The sequence below is a fragment of the Macaca mulatta genome, chromosome 6 (genome assembly GCF_049350105.2).
Source record: "Macaca mulatta isolate MMU2019108-1 chromosome 6, T2T-MMU8v2.0, whole genome shotgun sequence".
NCBI lineage: Eukaryota > Metazoa > Chordata > Mammalia > Primates > Cercopithecidae > Macaca > Macaca mulatta.
In genome coordinates this window covers 112,693,024-112,716,441 of record NC_133411.1, presented here as the reverse complement: position 1 = coordinate 112,716,441, position 23,418 = coordinate 112,693,024, and the positions used below count along the sequence as shown (strand labels likewise).

The window sequence follows — 23,418 nt, the reverse complement described above, 5'->3', positions numbered from 1 at the left end:
TCCCAAAGTGTTGAATTCAGTATAGTAGTTCAATTCAAATTCTGGATTTTTATTTGCTAATATTAATCCATAGCTTTAAAAAGTGATACTTAAAGCAAATGAAAACAAAGCTTAATCTAAAAGAAAGTTTCACATACAATTTGCTCTAAATGGAAATTTACTGGTTCTTCATTTATCATAAAATTATTTTGAAATGTAAAATTCAAATATAGCCATTGAATATTGAAAAACTACACAAAAATATCTCCCCAAAATATCATTGATGTATCTGATTTAATTCAAAGAACTAAACAGCCATTTCTTCCTCATCAAACACACACACTCATACACACACATTTACGTACAATTATATACTATGTATGTGTGTGATCTTTAAAACAATAAACATGTGACATTCTAGCATTGAACAAGGTGCAATTTAATTTTTTATTTTAAATGCCTAACAGCTATAGAATATCTCAACTTGAGCAGTAGTTGTTTAACCCAGATACCTATACTTTGTCTTAATTTTGAAAATGTATAGTGCTCAGACAAAAAAAAAACAAACAAAAAAACTGTGTAGTGAGGCCCTACTTTTGATAAGATAGACATTAAAGTTTTCCTAATTTCTGTCATAGGACAAAAATTACTTTAGCAGACTAAAACTTATGCTGAAATGAGATGATATAATTTTCTGTCTCTGAAATAAGAAAGTTAAGTTAAACACACATTTATGCAAAAGAGAGATCATATTTAGTAAGTATTCTTAACACAATAAAAATGGAGGTATCCTATTTATATCTGATATAGTTTTTTGGGATGAAAATTACCTAAAACTGCAAATTAGAGCAATAACTTTGTGGTGAACACTTCTTATTAACTATACACCATTTTCTAGAACTTCCTTTATATTTCAAAATTTTCTACTTTCTATTTCACCAAGTTTGTTCCCTGCGGTCTTGGTAATGCCTGACAGCTGTCATTAACTAAGCACTGATCATTTAAAACTCAGAAGATTAAAGGTAGAATAGTTTTTCTTTCAGGGAGGGGATACAGTTTTGAACAAGATGGCAGACAGAAACAACTTGTGGAAGCTGTGTTTCGCAAAGAACATACAGCTTTTGAAAATTTCTGTCAAAACACTTGTTGGAAGCAAAACTGTGTGTAGTTCCAGTTTTCTCAACCAGAGTAGAGAAAACTACAGAAGATAAAAACCTATGTGAAATAAAAGCGGATTGGCCAGCAGGAAGTGTTTAAGCTATAACAAAACTATATTCTTAGCAATTTTCTCTTATTTACATATTTTAAGGACACACAAAATGTCAACTATAGGAAGAAAAGACCACATTTCAATTCCTCATATAATTGAACAAAACATCAGTAAGCACTAGCTTCAAAAACATGTTAATTATTTCTCTAGCTTTTGTGCCTTTACAGCTACATAGGAATAAGGAAAAATTCAATTCCAATGTATTTGAACTTCTTGACAGGTATAGACTATTTGAACATGAGCTGTATTTGTTTAGCCCAGATGTATGATACTGAAATGTACTACATTAGAAGGCAGATGAATGTGGAAACTTGCAGCACACGGAGATTTGACCATTAGGTAACCTTATAACAATACAAAAGTTCACCGTTTGTCCCACGAATGAGGCACTAATTTTATATGCAGGATTTGTGGGAAAGACTGTCTTTCTGGATCATGACTAAAGACAAGTAACACTTGCTGGGTCAGTGAGAAAATTGTTAGTACTATTGGTGCCAATTCAGAGAATATTAATGTATGGAAATTAAAGAAGTTGGTCTGTCTGAGTCATTTGAATACTGGGTTAGAATGTCAATGGATATAAAAAAATGACCTTCAAACTCAGGAGATAGCTTTAGAAAATGAGAGCAGGGCAGTGGGCGCAGTGAAATGATTATTTACAAGTATTTACTATCACAACAAGAAAACACAATAGACAATCATTCTAAGAAATCATCTTTAGATAGAAATAGAAAACTTTTATATCCAATTTTAGCTTTTCATTTGTTGCAAGAAAAAAGCAACTATTGTGTTTCTCATTACGGAGTTTGACAAAGCCCACAGTCAATTATATCTTTAAAAAGTTATTAAAATGCCTTTGACCATACATCTTATTGTTGTATATATTACCTATTGCGTTCTAAATTTTTAAAACTAAGATTAATGATCTTTATTAGTAATTATACTTTTTTTGTTTATGAAATGACTCACAAGATGTAAGTATAATTCTTAAGAGAAAAAATATTAATGGCACAACACAATAATTGCATACAATTTATCAGAAAAATGTAAATACCACACAAGTAATGAACTCTCTGCCATGTGTTTTATGTGGTATTCATCCTCAGCGGAGAAAATACCTGCCTCCATGTTAATATGATAAAAGACATGCCAACAAAGGCCCCTTATGAAAGGGTTGAAGTGCATCATGACAATATGCTAGGACAACGTAAGGCTGTGTTATAACTTGGTGCTAATATGTGTATGAAATCAAATGCATATAGACAATTCTATCTCTTGTGCCCTTAGTCAAACTTTAGCTTCGATTGTTCTAATAGTTCTATTTTGGAAGGAGTGACTGCAAGTCATAGAATGACTTGCCTCAATCTGCATTCATTTCAAACAAACTAAGCCACAGATATTAACAGAAAAATAATGATAATAAATTAAAATTTACTACTGCTTGTGCATTTTTATCCATGACTTACGAATGAAGGGATTCCAGGGTGGGCAGGGAATGGGAATAAAGCGATGGATAGTTTAATATTAGATTTAAAAAAAAAGAAAATAAGTGTGCTCAGGCTTAATTTTCCATATGATTAAAAAATAAAGTTATAAAATACATGTATCTCTACTAACCTTTGTGAGTATTCTTTCTGTCCAATTCAGCACTATCATTATCAGGTACAATATCCTCCAAGTGCCAGGGCAGTCTGCTAACTTGGAGTTCTTCAATTAAGCTTCCTAATTGGACCTACAAGGTCATTGGAATTTAGAATACCAAAGGAATGGACCATTTGGGAATAAAATCTTGAAATAACATTTTACCTAATTATTCATCATATTTCATTGTGAAAGTTACATTTGGGATACTATTACATCAATCTGCATGGTTTAGTAAAACACACTTTAGAGGTGCCTGAAAGGCTCTTTATCCTTTAAAGCATCAGTTCAGGGTTTTCCATTTCCCCGGAGATAACTGATGCCAATCCAATGTCACAGAGGAGACAATTTCTTTTTTACATCAGGTCATGGGTGAATCTAAATGTCATAAGCTGATTTCCCCATTGATCAATTAAGGTGCTGTACTTGACCCACTTTCAAATATATATATGCGTAATGCTAACTTTCCAATATAATTTACATAACAAATATATTGTAATACTTTAAATTCTCTCTACCTTTAATATTTTACCTCAATGGCATTGTTGAACAGACGGCTTCAGAGCAAATATTTTGTAAAAGTATTTATCGGACTAATATACTTTAATTCTTGAGAAACTCCTGTCTGTATGCTTATGTATCAATGAATAATTGCTAAAGTATATTTTTATTTCACTATAATCTACCTTTTCTCCAAAATTAATAAAATACAAATGTTTAATATGTTCAAAATTATATTTTCTAAGTTTATTTAAAACCTTTTACATTTACAGCATTTCTTATTTTATTTTTGACATTCATAGAAAAGGCATTGCAAATCACTACTTAGCTCATAATTGAATAAGATCTATTTCATAAAAAGTGGCATTCTAAAGTCAACTGGAATTTTTGGAATTAATTATGCACACAGATACGGGCTATGTTGATAATATAATTTATAGTCTGACCCAGGATATTTTAGAGTGAAAACATGTGCTAATAATATGTACACAGTCATAAAAGTTGTAAAGCAGGGGAGAAATATGGTCACATTGGGATGAACAAATGGTTGTGAGGCAAAATATTTGTTTGGTATGTGCACAAACATTTAGAGTAGAATCAGCTTTTCAAGAAAACATGAATTGAGAAAAATGAAAAAGTGACAGACTATTGCTTTTTCCAGCTTTCAGGGTTTATGACAGAAACACAAAATCAAGACTTTGTATAAATTATATTGGCTATGATACCATCTCTTCCCACTCAGTCAATTCATAATATATTCTCATTTTGAAACTATTTTAAAGTAGGAAGGAAATTTTTATTCAATTGTCTCATCCTTCCATTTTTATAACTTTATGGGTGACACTGACAGATAAATGAAATTGATCATCAACATTTTAAACAAGGTAGTCACTATTATGTGTAGATAATAGAAAATTATGTTCATGGGAATCACAATTGTCATAGCATAAATTAATTATTTAACCCATCCTTCTCTTGAGAAAATGATGGGTCACAGCTTTTTCACAAGATGGCGCCGAAAGCGAAGAAGGAAGCTCCTGCCCCTCCTAAAGCCGAAGCCAAAGCGAAGGCTTTAAAGGCCAAGAAGGCAGTGTTGAAAGGTGTCCACAGCCACAAAAAAAAGAAGATCCCCACGTCACCCACCTTCCGGCGGCCCAAGACACTGCGACTCTGGAGGCAGCCCAAATATCCTCAGAAGAGCGCCCCCAGGAGAAACAAGCTTGACCACTATGCTATCATCAAGTTTCCGCTGACTACTGAGTCTGCCATGAAGAAGATAGAAGACAACAACATACTTGTGTTCATTGTGGATGTTAAAGCCAACAAGCACCAGATTAAACAGGCTGTGAAGAAGCTCTATGACATTGATGTGGCCAAGGTCAACACCCTGATTCGGCCTGATGGAGAGAAAAAGGCGTATGTTCGACTGGCTCCTGATTATGATGCTTTGGATGTTGCCAACAAAATTGGGATCATCTAAACTGAGTCCAGCTGCCTAATTCTAAATATATATATATATATCTTTTCAACATAAAAAAAAAAAAAAAGAAAGAAAGAAAATGATGGGTCACAATTAATAGAAAAGTAATTTTGTATTCAAAGCAAACAACAGTAATTCATAAAAATTCACATTGTCTCCTTAAGATAGACCACATAAAACAGTTCCCAAAACATTGTAAACAAAATGCATTGTTTTTAAACAGCATACTTTTAAAAATCCTTTACATATCTGATACGATGACATTTCCTAGAAATTCATATATCTTTTGGCAAAAAGACTTTGGTCTGTATCTCATCATGAACATCTAAAAAACAAGTAGAATATTTAATTTAAACTATTACAGGCAATGAGGCAGCTTCAGTAATTTCCTGAAACAGAATTTCACTAACATTCTTTTGTCAAAAAAAAGAAAAGAGAAAACGGGGTTTGTGGTAATGCACAAAATCTAATGAAATAACTGATGTAAAGCAATTTGGTGCTATAGATTTGCAACTTACTCCACCATGGTTGGCTGCAGCAAGGCTGCCTCATGCAATGCAGCAGACATATTGTCAGGCACGTGCTTTAGTCTGAATCTGTTTTCTCTTTCCTGCAGGGTGTTGAGTGAAAATGAAAACTCATAATTTATATCAGAGAAAACAGAGATCAATAAGAGATCAAGAGTTGTACACCTCTCAATGTGTTCACTCTGTTGAGTGCTGATAACTTATAGTGGAGAAGTGAAACTGAAGTCAAATGCAGCTTTGAGGTACTCCGCTTAACTACACTCAAATGTGATAAATGAGTAGTTCTCATAAGCATAGTACACTGTAGATGTATGTGTGTGCGTGAGTGTATATATATACACACACATATATGTGTGTGTGTGTGTATATATATGTGTGTGTGTGTGTGTGTGTGTGTGTATATATATATAGCTCTGGCCCCATAAATTCATAATGATTTCTTTTAGAGTATCCAAAGGCCAGAATATGATTTGTGACAGATTATATATTTAGGAACTCTTACATTGAATAGTTAATTTTAAGAACAGATATTTCTGTCATTTATGGAGGAAGTACATCTAATAACTACTAGGGTAAGGTTTTTCCAAAGCATATAGTTATGCTTGCTTAAAAGAAGCCAGACATGCATTACCAGCAAAAGTTAACACCCTTGTTATAGCTGATCCTATTCCCATTTGTGGCATTTCTAACCCTCATTATTATACCAAACTTTTTTTGAGTCAAGGATTGTTTTTCATAGGCAGTTTGTCTTCCAGTATGTATAGAAAAAAATTAAGAAAAACATGGTCTTTGCTACATGTTTCATGTTCTAAGCACCAATGAAATATGTGATGAAAGCAGAGTTAGTGCATGCCACTATAATGGAAACAAGATTAGTTTGTGAAAGGTAAAGCATAGATGTAGTGCAGTGTTCCATGTTTCCTAAATATATTCTAGTCTGTCTACTGAAGTGGGTGCTTCAGGTACATCCTGACTATAATTTAATCACTTTTGGTAAATGAGTACCACTTATACTAAATCTGATCATACTCTGCTCTGAAAGATTTTTCCAATCTTTTTATTTGCTGTCAGATCCCTTTTGAAAATAAATTTTCCCACTAAAGACTAACTCTTAAAGTCACCATGATGCTGTACAAGGTTCTCTGTGAAAGAAATATACACTAATTCAAATAGGAGAATTGGCAGTTTATAACATAAAACCATTAGCATTTGAAACCTTTGGCTTCTATGTAGTAACTAATTTTATAAATTGTTATAAATCACTTTTTTCAAATGATTGCAGGAACTGCCATTAATTATTATTTTTGTTTTAGTTCAATTTTCTTTGCTTTTAATTTTGGAAAATTTCAAACATACAAAAAGCGATAAAAAATAGGACAAACCTACATATCCCTATTACATAATATCATTATTTTCAACACATGACCAATACATATTTTTGATACCCTTACCCACTTATCACATCCTTGATTTTATATATATATATTTATTATTATTATTATTATTATTTTTAATACGGAGTGTCACTCTGTCGCCCAGGCAGGAGTGCAGTGGCGTGATCTCGGCTCACTGCAAGCTCTGCCTCCCGGGTTCACGCCATTCTCCTGCCTCAGCCTCCAGAATAGCTGGGACTACAGGCACCCGCCACCACACGGCACTAATTTTTTGTATTTTTAATAGAGACACGGTTTCACTGTGTTAGTCAGGATGGTCTCGATCTCCTGACTTCGTGATCCATCTGCCTCGGCCTCCCAAAGTGCTGGGATTACAGGCATGAGCCACTGCAGCTCGTCCTGATTATATTTCTGATCATATTATATTTCTAAGGAAATCCTGAACATATAATTTTATTCATATCTATCTAGATACATGCATATATATATATAATGTATGGGCAAATATGTGTATATAGAGTTTGTATATAAATGTATGGACTGAATATATATATATATGGACTAAAAGGCTCAGATATATGGGTCTCTTTTTTTAAAAACATTACCAAAACATGATTACTTTTTAAAATTTTTACAATGATTTCTTAATACTAACAAGTCTCTAGCGCTCGTTTTTAAATTTTTTACTACATATTGACAAATTACAGTTATATATACTTATGGGATACAAGTAGTGTTATGATTTTTTAATATGTGGAAAAATTAAATCAAACTAACGTATACATAACCTCAAGTATTTAACATTTTTTGCGATGACATTAGACATGTACTCTCTTCGTGATATTATTTACAAAATGTATAGAACTTAAATTTATTCTCATAATGTCTTAATTTTAAGGTTTTTTTTTTTTTTTCTTGGATAGAGGTCCAGATAAGGTGCACGCGTTGTTATTGGTTAATATGTGCTTCTTAAGTCTCTTTTAATCTATAGGCTTCCTCTCTCTCTCTCTCTCTTTTCCTTGCAATTTATTTGTTGAAGAAACCAGATTCCTTATGTATCCAGTTTCCCATAGTATGGATTTTGCTGACAGCATCGCTGCGGTTCCTTAACACATTCCTCTGTCCTCTGTATTTCCTGTAAATTTGAAATTGGATCTAGAGGCTTGATCAAATTCATGTTTAATATTTTTGGCAAGAATACTCCATACATGCTGCTGTAAAGTGTTCTTTAATAATAAAAATATTCACATTTTCACTATAATAAAATTGTGGTTAAAAGCATGGTCTCTGGAGACCAAAAATAAGGAGTCTAATCCTGGTTTTGCCACACTCTAGAGGTGAAAACTTAGGCAAATGACTCAATCAGTGCTTTACTTTCTTCACCTGTACAATGGGCCAATAAGTACATCTAATAAACAAGATTTCTGTGAAACTAAACTATTTCAGATAAAGCACTTTAAATAGTGTTTGGTACATAGTGAGTACTCAATTGATATTAGCTGTTATTACCAAATAGCTGAAATTAATTATCAGGAGGAATATGCAGAAAAGGTTTGCAACAATTTTAATCCATATAGCAGCTAAATTGGCAAGTCTAGTAAAGATTGCTTTTCAATACCTAATATAAAAGTTGAACTGTGAGTGGACAAAAAGTTTCCAATATATCAAAGAACTGGTAATGAAAGATGCAACCTTTTGCTGCTAGGTCAATGACTGAAAACCCCACAGGTTACTACTGATTGAAAGAAATTGCTGCTGACCAGTTCTGTAAAATGCCTTGTTTCTTTCCATATATACCATTCTTGGCTCAATCTCAGAGAATAACCACAAGCATGCTCACTTTACATTTTATTCTTTCTTAAAAACTCTGACAGCATCAAGTGAAGCAGAACAATTCTCTTAGCTAGGCAAAATAAATGGGTTCATCTCTCGCTTTCCAGAGCATTTGTTTACAAAGAAAGTTTTCACTCTTTTCGAGATAGGGCATAAATGATTCAGGCATTCAATCGGTAGTTTACAGAATTTCTGAGGGAACAAAATCACTTAATATGCATTGTTTTAAAATTACAATCTTGAGAATGTCTAATAACTAAGGATTTAGCAAACATTAAGTTATAAAATCCATACGATTGGAAAATGGTGAAGATTTGAAGTCAGATGAGCAATGGAAAATTTAGGCTGGGTATTTAAGGAAACTGCCTATTAGCAAGAACTGTTAGATAATGGAATGGTACTTTTCTTAAACTCCATAAATTTCAAAGGTAAATTGGAAAACATATTGGAAGAAAATGTTCCATCCCACCAGGGGAATAAATGAAATGGTCTTTTCATCTTCTTTTTCTAGAAGTTGGCCTGCAAATCAGATGTTTAAAATGTACCTACCCAAACTATGAACAGGGTAAGTCCGGTATGAAGCTTAGTCTGAGTTTCATTGGGAAAAGTTCCATTTCCCGATCCTGGGCCAAAAGCTGAATAATACCAATATGGAAATTTGGAGCAAAACCAATTGTTAAAGGCAGATTATGAGATTTTAACTGCCATTCCAAAACTACTTATACAACCCTTCTATGTTATTTCCACTTGCCAGATCAACACCCAAGAGTCATTTTGACATTTAAAAAAAAAAAAAAAAAAGTCCCAGTTACACATCCAACTGCTGATTTACAAAGCAAAAGGCAACCTGCGAGTTTGGCTTTAAAACCCAGTTTGCCTGAGGGATCTATGGATGAAAGAAATTTTAGCCTACTGTTTAAGGGCTAATATTCCCACATTTCCATATCCCATTTAGGGCGGGTAGACTTCAGCACTTCAGCTTAAGCGGTATCACTTTATATAAGGTGCTTGAGTGGAGTAGGCAGCAAGCTGGAATGGGATAATAAATGACAGAGAGGCAAAGAGGCTGCTGCTACAGGTAGCCCCCTATGCCAGTTGCCAAAGGAAAATGGCTGTGAAAAGTGAGCACATTTATTTCCATGAGCAAAAGATGAGAATTTAATAGTAAAACAGTAAATTGAGTATCTGTCCTTTTACCTCTTCCTAGAATTTCTTTGTTGTCCTTTGCATGGGGAAGGTTAACAGCTCAACCTAATTCTTCGCGCCAAGGAACTTTACAGGCTGTCATTTGGTTAAGGTCTAATGGGCCTTCAGGGATTTGATAACTGAATGCTGTGCTCACTGAAGCAGACTGCCCCATAGAGGGCCTGGAAAAGAATGTTTGAGTTGGAGAGAAGGTGCCGCTGCTCCGACTGCTTTTCCACCTGCAAAAACAGAACCTTTGGGGACAGTAGCACTGTAGTTAACGGGAGGCCAGATTCAATCACCCGGCATCCTAGGAATGAGAAAGGTGTTAAAGTAGCCAGCTCTTCTGTTTTGCCAAGGATTTTCCGGCCTTGCTGTTTTTGGCAAAATTTTGAAATATCCCACTTCTCTCACTCTGAGCTTTTCCCTTTCCATTTCTCAGAGATGGTTTTGTATATTGGGATGACTAGTCCAAACAGAAAGAAAGAATTTTAAGAGTATGTGAGATTCACACTTTTTGGTTCCCCACATGCCTCTGAACAGCATTTGGCTGCTGTAGAGAGTTGAGGGAGGGACCCAGAAGCAATAAAAGGATCAAGTTGCCAACCACCTCAACCTCAATATTGGAAAGGGAACTCCTAAAATCCCTAGCTGACTAAATCAGATGGAAAATTTCAAGACATTACCAACTGAAAATGCTGCAGTTTTCACTCAACAGACTTTGAAAGCCCAGTTCATATTTAACCAAGGAGAATTGGTACAAAGTTCCTGATAAGAAGAACTATTTCTTTTCCAAAATTTCCAGTAAAAACCTATCATCTTCACTAACCTGTTGTGATATCGTGACATAAATCCTTTGACCCCCAAATCTAAAGTTTCAAAAATGTTAGTTGTGATTATAAAGCAAACACACAATTTAATTTCTTTTTTATTGTTTCTTTTTAAAGGTTTTCATTGTAATAAAATATATATAGTATAAAATATGAAATTTTAACAGTTTTAAGTATCCAGTGGCATTTGTTACATTTACTATGTTACACAGCCATTACTATTATTTCTAAAAGTTTTTTTTTAATCATCCCAAAGCTAACCTCTGAAAAAAAAAAATATTTTTTAAAAGAAGATATTTTGCTCATAGCTGCTGTAAGTCATGGTGCACACACCTCAAATTAATCATGATTAGTACTCATGTATGTATTTTTAGAAGGGAAATGAATTGGCTTAAAATAATTATTGGAAAAATATATGACAACTAATCACTAAACCTGCTCGGTCTATACAGTAGTTTTGATTAATTTTATTTAATTAATCAGGCATTTTGTATAATACAAAATTTCAGTGACAAAGTAAGATTTATGACCTAGATAATCAACCTAATGCTTGAAAAAATAGCTGAAGCAATGTAAAATAAACAAAGGCTAAAAATGTAAAACCTGAACATAAATTCACAAGGACAGAAAAATCAAGGCATGATTAAAATGTATAATTCTAAATATTGTTTTTTAAAGAAACATTTCTAAATTAATAATTATATTATTAAACAAATTTAGGTGTGATTTTGAACCAGCCTTAGGTAAAGGCCCAGAATAAAAGTTTAGGGTTCATATATAATGCTATCTCAGCCACCGATCAAAATCGCCCTGTCTTTCAACAAGCAAAAGTAAAATATGAATTATAGATTTACTAGTTTTAGGCACAGCTTCTCATTTCATTCAATTTTTGCTCATTGATTAGTAAATCCAGTCAATGCCAATGACAATTTGAGAAGAAAATCCCTCCATCAAATCTGAAATCTTGCACATTGAGTCTTTGAAGTTCACCCTTTCTTTTCATCACCATGCATTTCAATGCTGTGTGAGGTAAGTGCACCATTTATTTTAATCCTGTTGAAATGAATGGATGAACTTAAATAACAATGCAAGCCTTTTCCCATATAGTGCTGTAATTCACTTTGAAGTGATAGCACTTTTAGGATTAAGATATATACATTTTGGTTCTTTGACTAGTTGTCCTTTCTTTGTGTACTATATTAATAAGAATTTAAAGCAAGACTAAGACACAGCTGCCTTCTAATACAAGTCTTAGAGTCTTAAACAAAATTCCACTAGAGCAGACAACCAAGATGAATAACTATTTTGCAGGGAATAAAACTATCATTTAGTAACTACAGACTATGGTATTCTCTTTAATCACTTGAGTTAGAGTGACTATCGATAAAATCAGTCTTGAAAATATTTTCATTTATTATCACATTGCCCACATTCAAATAAAAGCAGTTTGAAGTACTGCTGCAGAATAAATGAATAAACATTACATTATTAACTTAATGCTTACTGCATCAGGCAATTAATTATTCCAACATTTCAGAGAATGTTCTGAGGGATTTTAAAAATAGGCATTGTCAAAAAGACATGCATAAAAGGAAATATGATAGTTATTTAGAACATATGGTAAGTATTAATGTGATATAGCATTCTAAAAAAGACTGTTCTAGAAAGAGTTATATACCATACTAATTATGGTATATAATTAATTATGCTATATATGGTATATAACTTTTTAGTTCTATATTCATACTAATTATGGTATATAACTCTTTATTTAAGTATTGCATGCTAATTATGCAATATTTAGATACCAACTTGTTGAGTTACTTTAGATAAAGCTTAACATCTAATAGTTTCCATTATAGCAACCGATCCAAAGAAAGTGTCTACAGAAGGAAATCTCCTAAAGTACCACCATCTCAAGATAACCATTCTTAATATTTCAGATTATTTCTTCCCATATTTTTAATCTATACTGTTACTCATATTTCTCTGATTAAAAATAATATATGCCAGGAGATGAAAAGTTGGATAAGTTAATAGATACAAAGTAAAACAATAAATAAGTAAATAAAATTTAAAATGCATATATTTCAACCATCCAAAGATAGACTTTGTAAATAAGGTGGCATATGACTTTGAGTCTATTTTTTAATGTTTGTGTTTATATTCTTTCTCCAAATATTTTTTAACATTAATAGTTTTGCTTTTCTGTAAAAGACAACAAAATTCTTAATGCAGAAAAATTTGGTTGAGTGAGAGAACCAAAGATGTAATAAAATCATCCGTAGCCTCACCAACAGAAATGTACTGATCATGTTATCCATGTATTAACAGTATAACTTCAAATCCTACATGTTGTCATTATCCATAAAGAGCTACAAACCTTTTTAATATGATTCAGAATATTTCAAAGCAATACATAAGGGTCCGCTTAAGGAAGAACAATTAGAACTATTCGTCAATGTTGTCAGGGATCGTATTCCATGGTATAAATATATATATATAACACAGAATATATTCCATTGATTCCATGTCTTTGCTATCATGAATAGTGCTTCAATGAACATGCTTGTGCATGTGTCTTTGTAGTAGAATGATTTATATTCCTTTGGGTATATACTCAATAATGGGATTGCTGGGTCAAATGGTAGCTTTGTTTTAAGTTCTTTGAGATATCTCCAAACTGCTTTCTATAGTGACTGAACTAATTTACATTCCCACTAGCCATGTATAAGTGTTCCCTTTTACTTGTACCCTTACCAGCATCTGTTTTTTGTTTTGTTTTTTAGCTTTTTACTAATAGCCATTCTGACTGGTATGAGATTGTATCTCATTGTGGTTTTGATTTGCATTTCTCTAATGCAAATTAAAGAAACTAAATACAGGGATGTTGAGAAATTTTTCATATGCCTGTTGGCCTCATATATGTTTTCTTTTGAGAAGTGTCTGTTCATGTCCTTTGCCCATTTTTTAATGGAGTTGTTTGGTTTTTGCTTTGATTTGCTTAAGTTCCATATAGATTCTGGATATTAGACCTCTGTTGGATACATAGTTTGTGAATATTTGCTTCCATTCTCTAGGTTGTCTGTTTACTCTGTTGATAGTTTGCTTTGCTCTGCAAAAGCTTTTTTAGTTTAATTAGGTCTGACTTGTCAATTTTTGCTCTTGTTGCAATTACTTTTGGAGACTTCATCATGAAATGTTTGCCAGGGCCGATGTCCTGAATGGTATTTCCTAGATTTTCTTCTAGGGTTTTTATACTTTTAGGTTTTACTTTTAAGTGTTCAGTCCATTGATATGGTTTGGTTCTGTGTCCCCACCCAAATATCATCTTTAATTGTACTCCTATAATTCCCATCTGTTGTGGGAGGGACCCAGTGGGAGATAATTTGAATCATGGAAGCAGTTTCCCCCATACTCTCCTGTGGTAGTGAATAAGTCTCACGAGATCTGATGGTTTTATCAGGAGTTTCAACTTTTGCATCTTCTTCATTTTCTCTTGTCACTGCCATGTAAGAAGTGCCTTTCACCTCCAGTCATGATTCTGAGGCCTCCCCAGCCACGTGGAAGTGTGAGTTCAATTAAACCCATTTTTCCTCCCAGTCTCAGGTATGTCTTTATCAGCAGCATGAAAACAGACTAATACTGTAAATTGGTACCAGTAGAGTGGGGCATTGCTGAAAAGATACCCCAAAATGTGGAAATGACTTTGGAACTGAGTAACAGGCAGAGGTTGGAACAGTTTGGAGGGCTCAGAAGAAGACAAAAAAATGTGGGAAAGTTTGGAATCTCCTAGAGATTTGTTGAATGGCTTTGACAAATATGCTGATAGTGATATGAACAATAAGGTCCAGCCTGAGAAGGTCTCAGATGGAGATGAAGAGCTTGTTGGGAACTGGAGCAAAGGTGACTCTTGCTATGTTTTAGCAAAGAGACTGGCAGCATTTTGCTCCTGCCCTCGAGATTTGTGTAACTTTGAACTTGAGAGAGACGATTTAGGGTATCTAGCAAAGAAGTTTCTTTCTGTTTTGTTTGTTTGTTTGTTTGTTTTTTCTGAGACAAAGTCTTGCTCTGTCACCAGGCTGGAGTGCAGTGGCGCAATCTCGACTTACTGCAACCTCTGCGTACTGGGTACAAGCAATTCCCCTGCCTCAGGCTCCCAAGTAACTGGGACTACAGGCACACGCCACCACACCTGGCTACCTGGCTAATTTTTTGTATTTGTAGAGATGGGGTTTCACCATGTTGGCCAGGATGGTCTCAATCTCCTGACCTCGTGATCCACTTACCTTGGCCTCCCAAAGTGCTGGGATTACAGGTGTGAGCCACCATGCCTGACCCAAGAAATTTCTAAGCAGCAAAGCATTGAAGAGGTGACTTGGGTGCTGTTCAAAGCATTTCATTTTAAAAGGGAAACATACCATAAATGTTTGGAAAATTTGCAGACTGATGATGCAGTAGAAAAAAAAAAACCATTTTTGAGGAGAAATTAAAGCTGGCTGCAGAAATTTGCATAAGTAACAAGGAGCCAAAGGTCAATCCCCAAAACAATGGGAAAAATGTCTCCAGGGCATGTCAGAGGTCTTCATGGCAGCCCAAACCATCACAGACCCAGAAGCCTAGGAGGAAAAATGGCTCTGTGGGCTGGGCCCATGGTCCCCATGCTGTGTGCAGTCTAGGGATTTGGTGCCTTGCATCCCAGCCATGTGGACCTGTAAGTCCCATTAAACCTCTTTTCTTTTTTTTTTTTTTTTTTTTTTTTTTTGCCCAGTCTCTGGTGTATCTTTATCAGCAGCATTAAATGGACTCATACATCCATCTTAAGTATATTTTTGTATATAGTGAAATGAAGGGGTGCAGTTTCAATCGTCTGCTAATGACTAGCCAATTCTCCCAGTATCATTTATTGAATAGGGAGTTCTTTCTCCATTGCTTGTTATTGTCAGCTTTATTGAAGATCAGATGATTTTAGGTGTGTGGCTCTGTTTCTGTATTATCTAACCTTTTTCATTGGTCTATCTATGTGTCTGTTTTTGTACCAGTACCATGTTGTTTCAGTTCCTGTAGCCTCATAGTATAGTTTGAAGTCCAGTAGTTTGATGCCTCCAGATTCCAGCTTTGTTTAGAGTTGTTTAGGCTATTTTGGCTCTTTTTAGGTTCCATATACATTTTAGAATAGTTGATTATAAGTCTGTAAAAAATGTTATTGTTAGTTTGATAGGAATAGGATTGAATACATAAATTGCTTCCAGTAGTAGGGCTATTTTAACAATATTGATTATTCCTATCCATGAGCATGGAATGTTTTTCCATTTGTTTGTCTTATCTCTGATTTCTTTCAGCAGTGATTTGTATTTCTCTGAAGAGACATTTCACCTTGCTGGCTAGCTGTATTCCTAGGCATTTTATTCTTTTGGCCTTTCATCCATCTCTTAGCAAGTCAGCCCCCTTATTATTCTCCTTTTTCACTTTGTCAGTTGTGCTCATGTCTTTTGTTGCTGTTGTGTTTTGCTCTCGCCTTCTGTGTGTGCATGCATATATATGTATTTAAACAATCCAGTATCTAGTCTTCCTAGAGGTATGAGTCAAAGGTTTCCCTAAACTATATGTCCCTTTTTACACCTCCAAGACCATATTCTCTGTAGGATAAATTGAGTCATGGACCTAAACAAGGGGAAACAAAACAGGGCCTCAGTTATTAGAATAGGCCAGATGATTGTCAGAAACAGAGGAAAGTACCAAATTCCTGAAACTTGACTACAAGATCAGAAAATGATCTGTAACATTGCTGACCTTTGCAGAGAGATGGAACTATTACTTTCAAACTTTGGCTTGTATAAGAAATATACTCTCATGATAATGGCATTAATCCATCAATGAGGAAAGAGGCCTCATGGCTTAATCATCTCATTAGGCCACACCTCCCAACACTGTTGTATTGAGGACTGAGTTGGCAACACACAGTTTTGGGGGGAAGCAATCAAAGCATAGCGTGCACCAAATAGAGGGCTCATTGAGCACTATAAAGGTATAAACAAAAAACAATGCTTCAGAAATACAATGGTTTAGCAGAGGAGGGAAACTAAATGGAGTCTGAAGGATAGGTGTGAGGAGAGGGTGATAATTCCCAAACCCAGGCCTTGAATACTGCCTTACATTTAAACAGGGAAGCAGACAGCTTTCAAAACAGGAACAAAACCAAGTATGAGAGAATCAGGTAAGTCCAAGGAAAAACAAGAATTTCAGGTGATTTATCTTCTGATCTGTGGGCATTTGGAGTGAGGAAAAGCAGTGTAGTCACAGACTGCATCAGGAATTCAGAGGGTCTGGAGTGTTATGTTAAGGAGTGTGCACTGAATTTAGATGACAAATAGAACAACATAGAATAAAAATGTAGTTTGTTTTGTTTTGTTTATTGGTTTGTTGCAAAGAAAATAAAGCCCATCAAGTTTAAATGATGTACTAAGTCCACGTAGCAAATTAGTAGCAGAAAAGTTAAAAATTTGCTAGTGAGTTTTATTATTATGATACCTGTATTAATCTGTTTTCACTTCACTAATAAAAACATACCCAAGATTGGGTAATTCATAAAGAAATAGAGGTTTAATGGACTCACAGTTCCACATGACTGAGGAGGCCTCACAATCATGGCAGAAGATGAAGGAGGAATAAAGGCATGTCTTACATGGTGGCAGGCAAGAGAGAAGTGCTGAGCAAAAGGTAGAAAAGCTCCTTATAAAACCATCAGGTCTCACAGGAACTCACTCACTATCATGACAATAGCAGCATGGGAGTAACTGTCCCCATGATTCAATTATGTCCCACTGGGTGCCTCCCAGGACACATGGGGATTATAGGAACTACAACTTAAGATGAGAGTTGGGTGGGGACACAGCCAGGCCATATTAATCCACCCCGGCCCCTCCCAAATCTCATGTCCTCACATTTCAAAACATAATTATGCTTTTCCAAAAGTCCCCCAAAGTCTTAACTCATTCCAGCGTTAACTCAAAAGTTGAAGTGCAAGGTCTCATCTGAGACAAGGCAAGTCCCTTCCATGTATGAGCCTGTAAAATCAAAAGCAAGTTAGTTACTTTTCAAATACAATGGAGGTACAGGAATTAGGTAAATACACCCATTCTAAATGGGAGAAACGGGCCAAAACAAAGGGGCTACAGGCCCCATGCTAGTCCAAAATCCAGTAGGACAGTCATTAAACCTTAAAGTTCCAAAATGATCTCCTTTGACTCCATATCTCAAATCTAGGTCATGCTGATGCAAGAGGTGGGCTTCCCACAGCCTTGGTCAGCTACGCCCCAGTGGCTTTGTTGGGTAACATTCCCCTCCTGGCTGCTTTCATGGGCTGGCATTGAGTGTCTGAGGCTTTTCTAGGTGCATGGTGCAAGCTGTTGTTTGATCTACCATAATGGGGTCTGGAGGACAGTAGTCCTCTTCTCACAGCTCCACTGGACAATGCCCTAGTGGGGACTCTGTGTGGGGGCTCCAACTCCACATTTCCCTTCCACGCTGCCCTAGAAGAGGTTCTCCATAAGGATGCCACCCCTGCAGCAAACTTCTGCCTGAACATCCAGATGTTTCCATACATCCTCTGAAATATAGACATAAGTTACCAAGCCTCAATTCTTGGCTTCTGTGCACCTACAGGCTCAACACCATGTGAAAGCTGCCAAGGGTTGGGGCTTGCACCCTCTGAAGCCATGGCCTGAGCTATACATTGGCCCCTTTCAGTCATGACTGGAGCGGCTGGGATGCAGGGAGCCAAGTCCCTAGGCTAAACACAGTAGGGGGACCCTGGACCTGGCATAGGAAACCATTTTTTCCTCTTAGGCTTCCGGGCTTTGATGGGAGGGGCTGCCATGAAGCTCTCTGACATGCCCTGTAGACATTTCCCCATTGTCTTGGTGATTAACATTCAGCTCCTTGTTACTTCTGCAAATTTCTGCTGCAGGCTTGAATTTATCCCCAGAAAATGGGTTTTTTCTTTTCTGTCACATCATCAGGCTGCAAATTTTCCCAATTTTATGTCCTGATTCTTCTTAAATGCTTTGCTACTTAGAAATTTCTTCTGCCAGATACCCTAAATCATCTCTCTCAAGTTCAAAGTTCCACAGATCTCTAGGGTAGGGACAAAATGCTGCCAGTCCCTTTGCATAGCAAGAGTGAACTTTGCTCCAGTTCCCAACAAGTTCCTCATCTCCATCTGAGACTACCTCAGCCTGGACTTTATTGTCTATATCACTATCAGCATTATGGTCAAACTCATTCACCAAGTCTCTAGAAAGTTCCAAACTTTCCCACATCTTCCTGTCTTCTGAGTCCCCGAAGTCTCTAGAAAGTTCCAGACTTCCCACATTTTCCTATCTTCTTCTGAGCCCTCCAAACTGCTCCAACTTCTGCCTGTTACCCAGTTCCAAAGTCGTTTTCGCATTTCTGGGTATCTTTATAGCAGCACCCAATTCCACTAGTACCAATTTACTGTATTACTCTGTTCTCATGCTGCTAATACCTGAGACTGAGTAATTTATAAAGAAGTAGATGTTTAATGGGCCCACAGTTCCATATGGCTGGGGAGCCCTCACAATCATGGAGGAAGGCAAAGGAAGAGCAAAGGCACCTCTTACATGGCAGCAGTCAAGAGACAAGTGCTGAGCAAAAGAGGGAAAGCCCCTTATAAAACCACCAGATCTCATGAGAGCTTACTTGCTATCATGAGAACAGCAGCATGGGGATATCTATCCCCATGATTCAATTACAGCCCACCAGGTCCCTCTTAGGACACAAGGGGATTATAGGAACCACAATTCAAGATGAGAGTTGGGTGGGGACACAGTCAAACCATGTTGATACCTTAGATCGAAAATGAGAAATGTTTCTATGTTTGGAAGAACAGGTGAAGATGGGAATGCAGATTCAATAAGAGAAAAATTAAAAAGTTTCTTCCCATGGAGAAAAGTTCTATAAATTTATAATTCATGTAAACTTAAGAAATTTGCTAATAATGAATTAAATGTGTTAAAAAGAAGAATTTTACTGAGAGTACTTAAGATGGCAAATCTTAGAGTTAGCCTTTTTGAGTTTGAATCTTGGCTCCATCAATTATTGTGTGATTTTTAAGCATGCTGCTCAGTTTTATATGTCTGTTTCATTATCAGTTAAATTGAGGTAATAAAATCTACTCATGTTGCTGTGGTGAGGATTCACAGGAGATAAGTTGTGCAAGTACTTAGTAGTACTTCGCTTGATTAATGTTGGCTTTAATGTTGACTACATTTCTTGTTATTTTGCCTCTGGTTCTATTGTCACTTAGAATCCTGAGACTATCACCTTTCTTCTCCCTAGGTTCAGCCTTGCTCTTCTCAATTCGGTCTCTAAACTACAGCCAGTGAACTTTCTAAAGCTCAGATTTGACCATGTCACATTTGCCACAACCTCAAGACAAAGTCCATATTTCTTATGTGACCTGGTCTCTGATGATCTTTCCTGATCATTTTCTATCATTCTCTGCCTAACATTTTAAGGTACAGTCGTCCTGAACTCCAGGCCATTTGATTTCTGGCCTCTAGAGTTCTACAGATGTAGTTCTTCGGTAATTTCTCTACCTGGCTAGTCCCTTCCCATCTTTTACCTCTTAGTTTAATCATTGTTTTCACTGACTTGCCTGATGTTTTAAGAGGGACCTAGCTGCCCTTCCTAGGGGACCCCACGGCACTCCTTTCTTATCTCCATCATAACCCTTAGCACACAAGATTGAAATTTCCTGCTTATAGATCTGGATCCTCTACTATATATTCCTTGGGGACAAGGACTATGTTTCATCCACTTCTAGCCTCTGCAGCCAGCACAGCAGCTAACAAAGCCTCTTTCTGGAAAGGGAATGACTATTGGCTAGAGAGGAACATGAGAATAATCTTGGCATGGTAGAAATCTATATCTTGATCTGAATTATGGTTACACAAAAGTATAAATGTGTAAAACTTTATTGAGCTGAACTCTTAAAATTGTTTCACATTCTTCACTTAGCTGAAAATATTTGAGTTCTCAACTTTCAAAATGAAAAAAAACGTGCCAAAAAGCAAAAATCTCTGTGCTACTACAAGTCAGGACAGTGGTTACCATTGTGGTGAACTTGTGACTTGAAGGGAGCAAAAGTGGGTATCTAGAAACTTGGCATTTTTTTTTTCCCTTAAGTCCTAGTTACCTGAGTATTTTCAGTTTGCAAAAATCCGTTGAGTTGTATACTTATGATATATGCACATTTATATAGGTGTATTACATTTGAAAACTTAAAAGAGTGAAGTGAGTGAATTACATACATATAGATATTATCTATATCTACATCTGTGGCATTGACCTCTTATTTATGATTAGAAAAATAAATTTATTTCTTCAAACTGTGCACCTAGTCCCACTTTAGAATCAGCTAAAATATAATTGAAAAACCTACTTTCTTTCTCTGGTATAGGATCCATTTGTGTAGATGAATGTTCGTAAGTACAGACTTCTATTATGTATACATGGTAATCATACATGTATTAGTAACTTTTGCACAACAGTGATTTGCAAATCTTTTCTACAACATAACTCTTTCAGATGTTATTTTTAACACATGACTTTTAAGAACAATTATCTAGAATCACTTTTGGTGTAAAGCATTTTCTCAATTATCTTCTTTCATAGATATTCTTAGAATCACAAAATCTTTACACATTTTTCTTGCCTCAGATGAACTATTGTTTAAAACAAGACTTAAAAAGAAAAGTAATTTAGATGCTTCTACTAAAGATGTTCTTAAAACATCCCTAATGCTTTTTTAAAAACCAGTTTCACAGACTTTGCCCAATTTCCCTATGGAGCATTTACGCATGATTTGAGTTTTATTTGGTACACCTATTATAACAGCAGGAATTCTTAATATAGGTATACATTTAATAGCCACATTGTGAATAGCATGAATAAAGGAATAACATGACCTCAAATCAAAATATTGGCTCAATGCCCTGAGCACCCAAAGGCGAGGAAGGAGCCTTTGACTCCAGGTTCCATAAACGGTACTCAGCAAAATTTCAGTTGACCTATTGCAGTCAAGTCTAAGTTGAAAAGCAAACTCATGGGATAAAAAGATATCAGACCACAGAGCAAAAACAAGGAGCTAGGTCTCAATACAAGCACTCTACTACACATCATGTGAATGAATAGCCAAAACTATAGTGTTATTAAAATAAAATAATATCACAAATTTTGTATATTATTACAGACTTCAAATGACAATATGGCAATTTATCTAACTTTAAAATGTTATTTTAAAAAATTCCCTCAATTAGATACGATTCATTTTCCAAATATATATTTTAACAACTTACAGAGTACTAAGTTTGGAGAAAGATTTTGAGATAGCTTTCCTGTTTCCCAGAAGGTAAGATTTAGAAATACATCAGTCATTGATGTCAGTTTATGATGGTTCAAATTGCCAAAGGTATTTGGTAAACTTTTATAACTGTCAGAGCTGTAAAGGTTGCTCAGCACCTCCAATACAAATCAGTTACAACAGTGTTACACAAATGTGAGAGTACGTAGGTGTGTTTATTCATGACAGTTGAATCTTCTGATATATCAGCATTCAGTTACATATGATGTTAACCATGGCAACCACAATAACAACACCAGTATAAGATGCCAAGTAAGATAAACATTTATTCACTTTCAGTATTAGATATTCAAATTTAACAGCTCAGAGCTGTTTTGTAGCTTTCTGATACTCCACCATCCTCAGTCCTGCCTCATTGCACAAGATGGTTGCTTGTGCCCAAGTCATCCTATCCACATCCCAGGAAAAAAGCAAAGGGAATAAGAAAGGGAATCTCATTCCCTTTGAGCGTATTTCCTGAAAGTTACATATAATACTTAGTTTTCATTGATCAAAATATTTTCATTTGTCCATAGTCATTGGTAGGAGGAATCCAGGCTTTGAGGGGGGCAGCAAGTTAGTCAGCTAAATTTGGGGGTTCTTACTATTTGGAAGAGGAGAAAAATTGAATTTAAAGTGAAGAGAATCTTTATTTTTAACTTTAGAAACTATTAAAACAGGTACCTTAGGCTCCTAAAAACTAAAATTCTAGATAATTTAATAATATAATTATTATAAAAACAATCAGACTATTATTTACTATAATGCAAACAAAGTTAAAAGTGTTCATTAAATTTTCACTTTTAAACTATTTTGCTGACATTCATAAATATAAGTGAAGAAATATTTCTATATATCAAAGAACACCCAAAACTTATAATAACTGTATAATTATATTTTATTAGTAGTAGGAAGAGAGGAGAGGGCTTTTCTTTTTTTTTTCTTTTATAAGTAAAAAGTTAACTTAGAAATAATTTCATCCCATTCCTAAGTCAGAATTAATACTCACAGTTGGGAGTTATACTGTCATATTTGAGAGTCACTGATTTGAACATACTATTTCTGGAAATGATTTCTTTTTAGTAATTACTAACAGTTTATGAAAAGATCTGCAATTTTATTTTTCCAAGTGTTCAAGTAATCTTAACTCATCAAAATGCTAAAATCTTTTATTTCAAAGGCATCTAAGACTTACTCATGTAAATGGCCTGCCTGTTCCCTGACAGCTGGAACCTCTTAGTACAGCTCTGCAGCCTCCTCCCCGCCCCCAGCACTGGCACTGATCTACTTTCTAAGCAGGAATTCTTAGCTCATTGTCCAACTTTAACCTCCACCCTGACCTGGCAGCCAGGT

At 35.3% G+C, this 23,418-nt stretch overlaps 1 pseudogene across 1 annotated transcript; it reads left to right on the top strand.

Annotated features, from left to right (window-relative positions):
* The first annotated feature begins 4,388 nt into the window (after positions 1-4,388).
* On the top strand, positions 4,389-4,946 carry LOC704012 (large ribosomal subunit protein uL23 pseudogene; annotated as a pseudogene). Its single transcript, XR_013418192.1, has one exon. The product of XR_013418192.1 is annotated as a large ribosomal subunit protein uL23 pseudogene (transcript).
* The last annotated feature ends 18,472 nt before the right edge of the window (positions 4,947-23,418 follow it).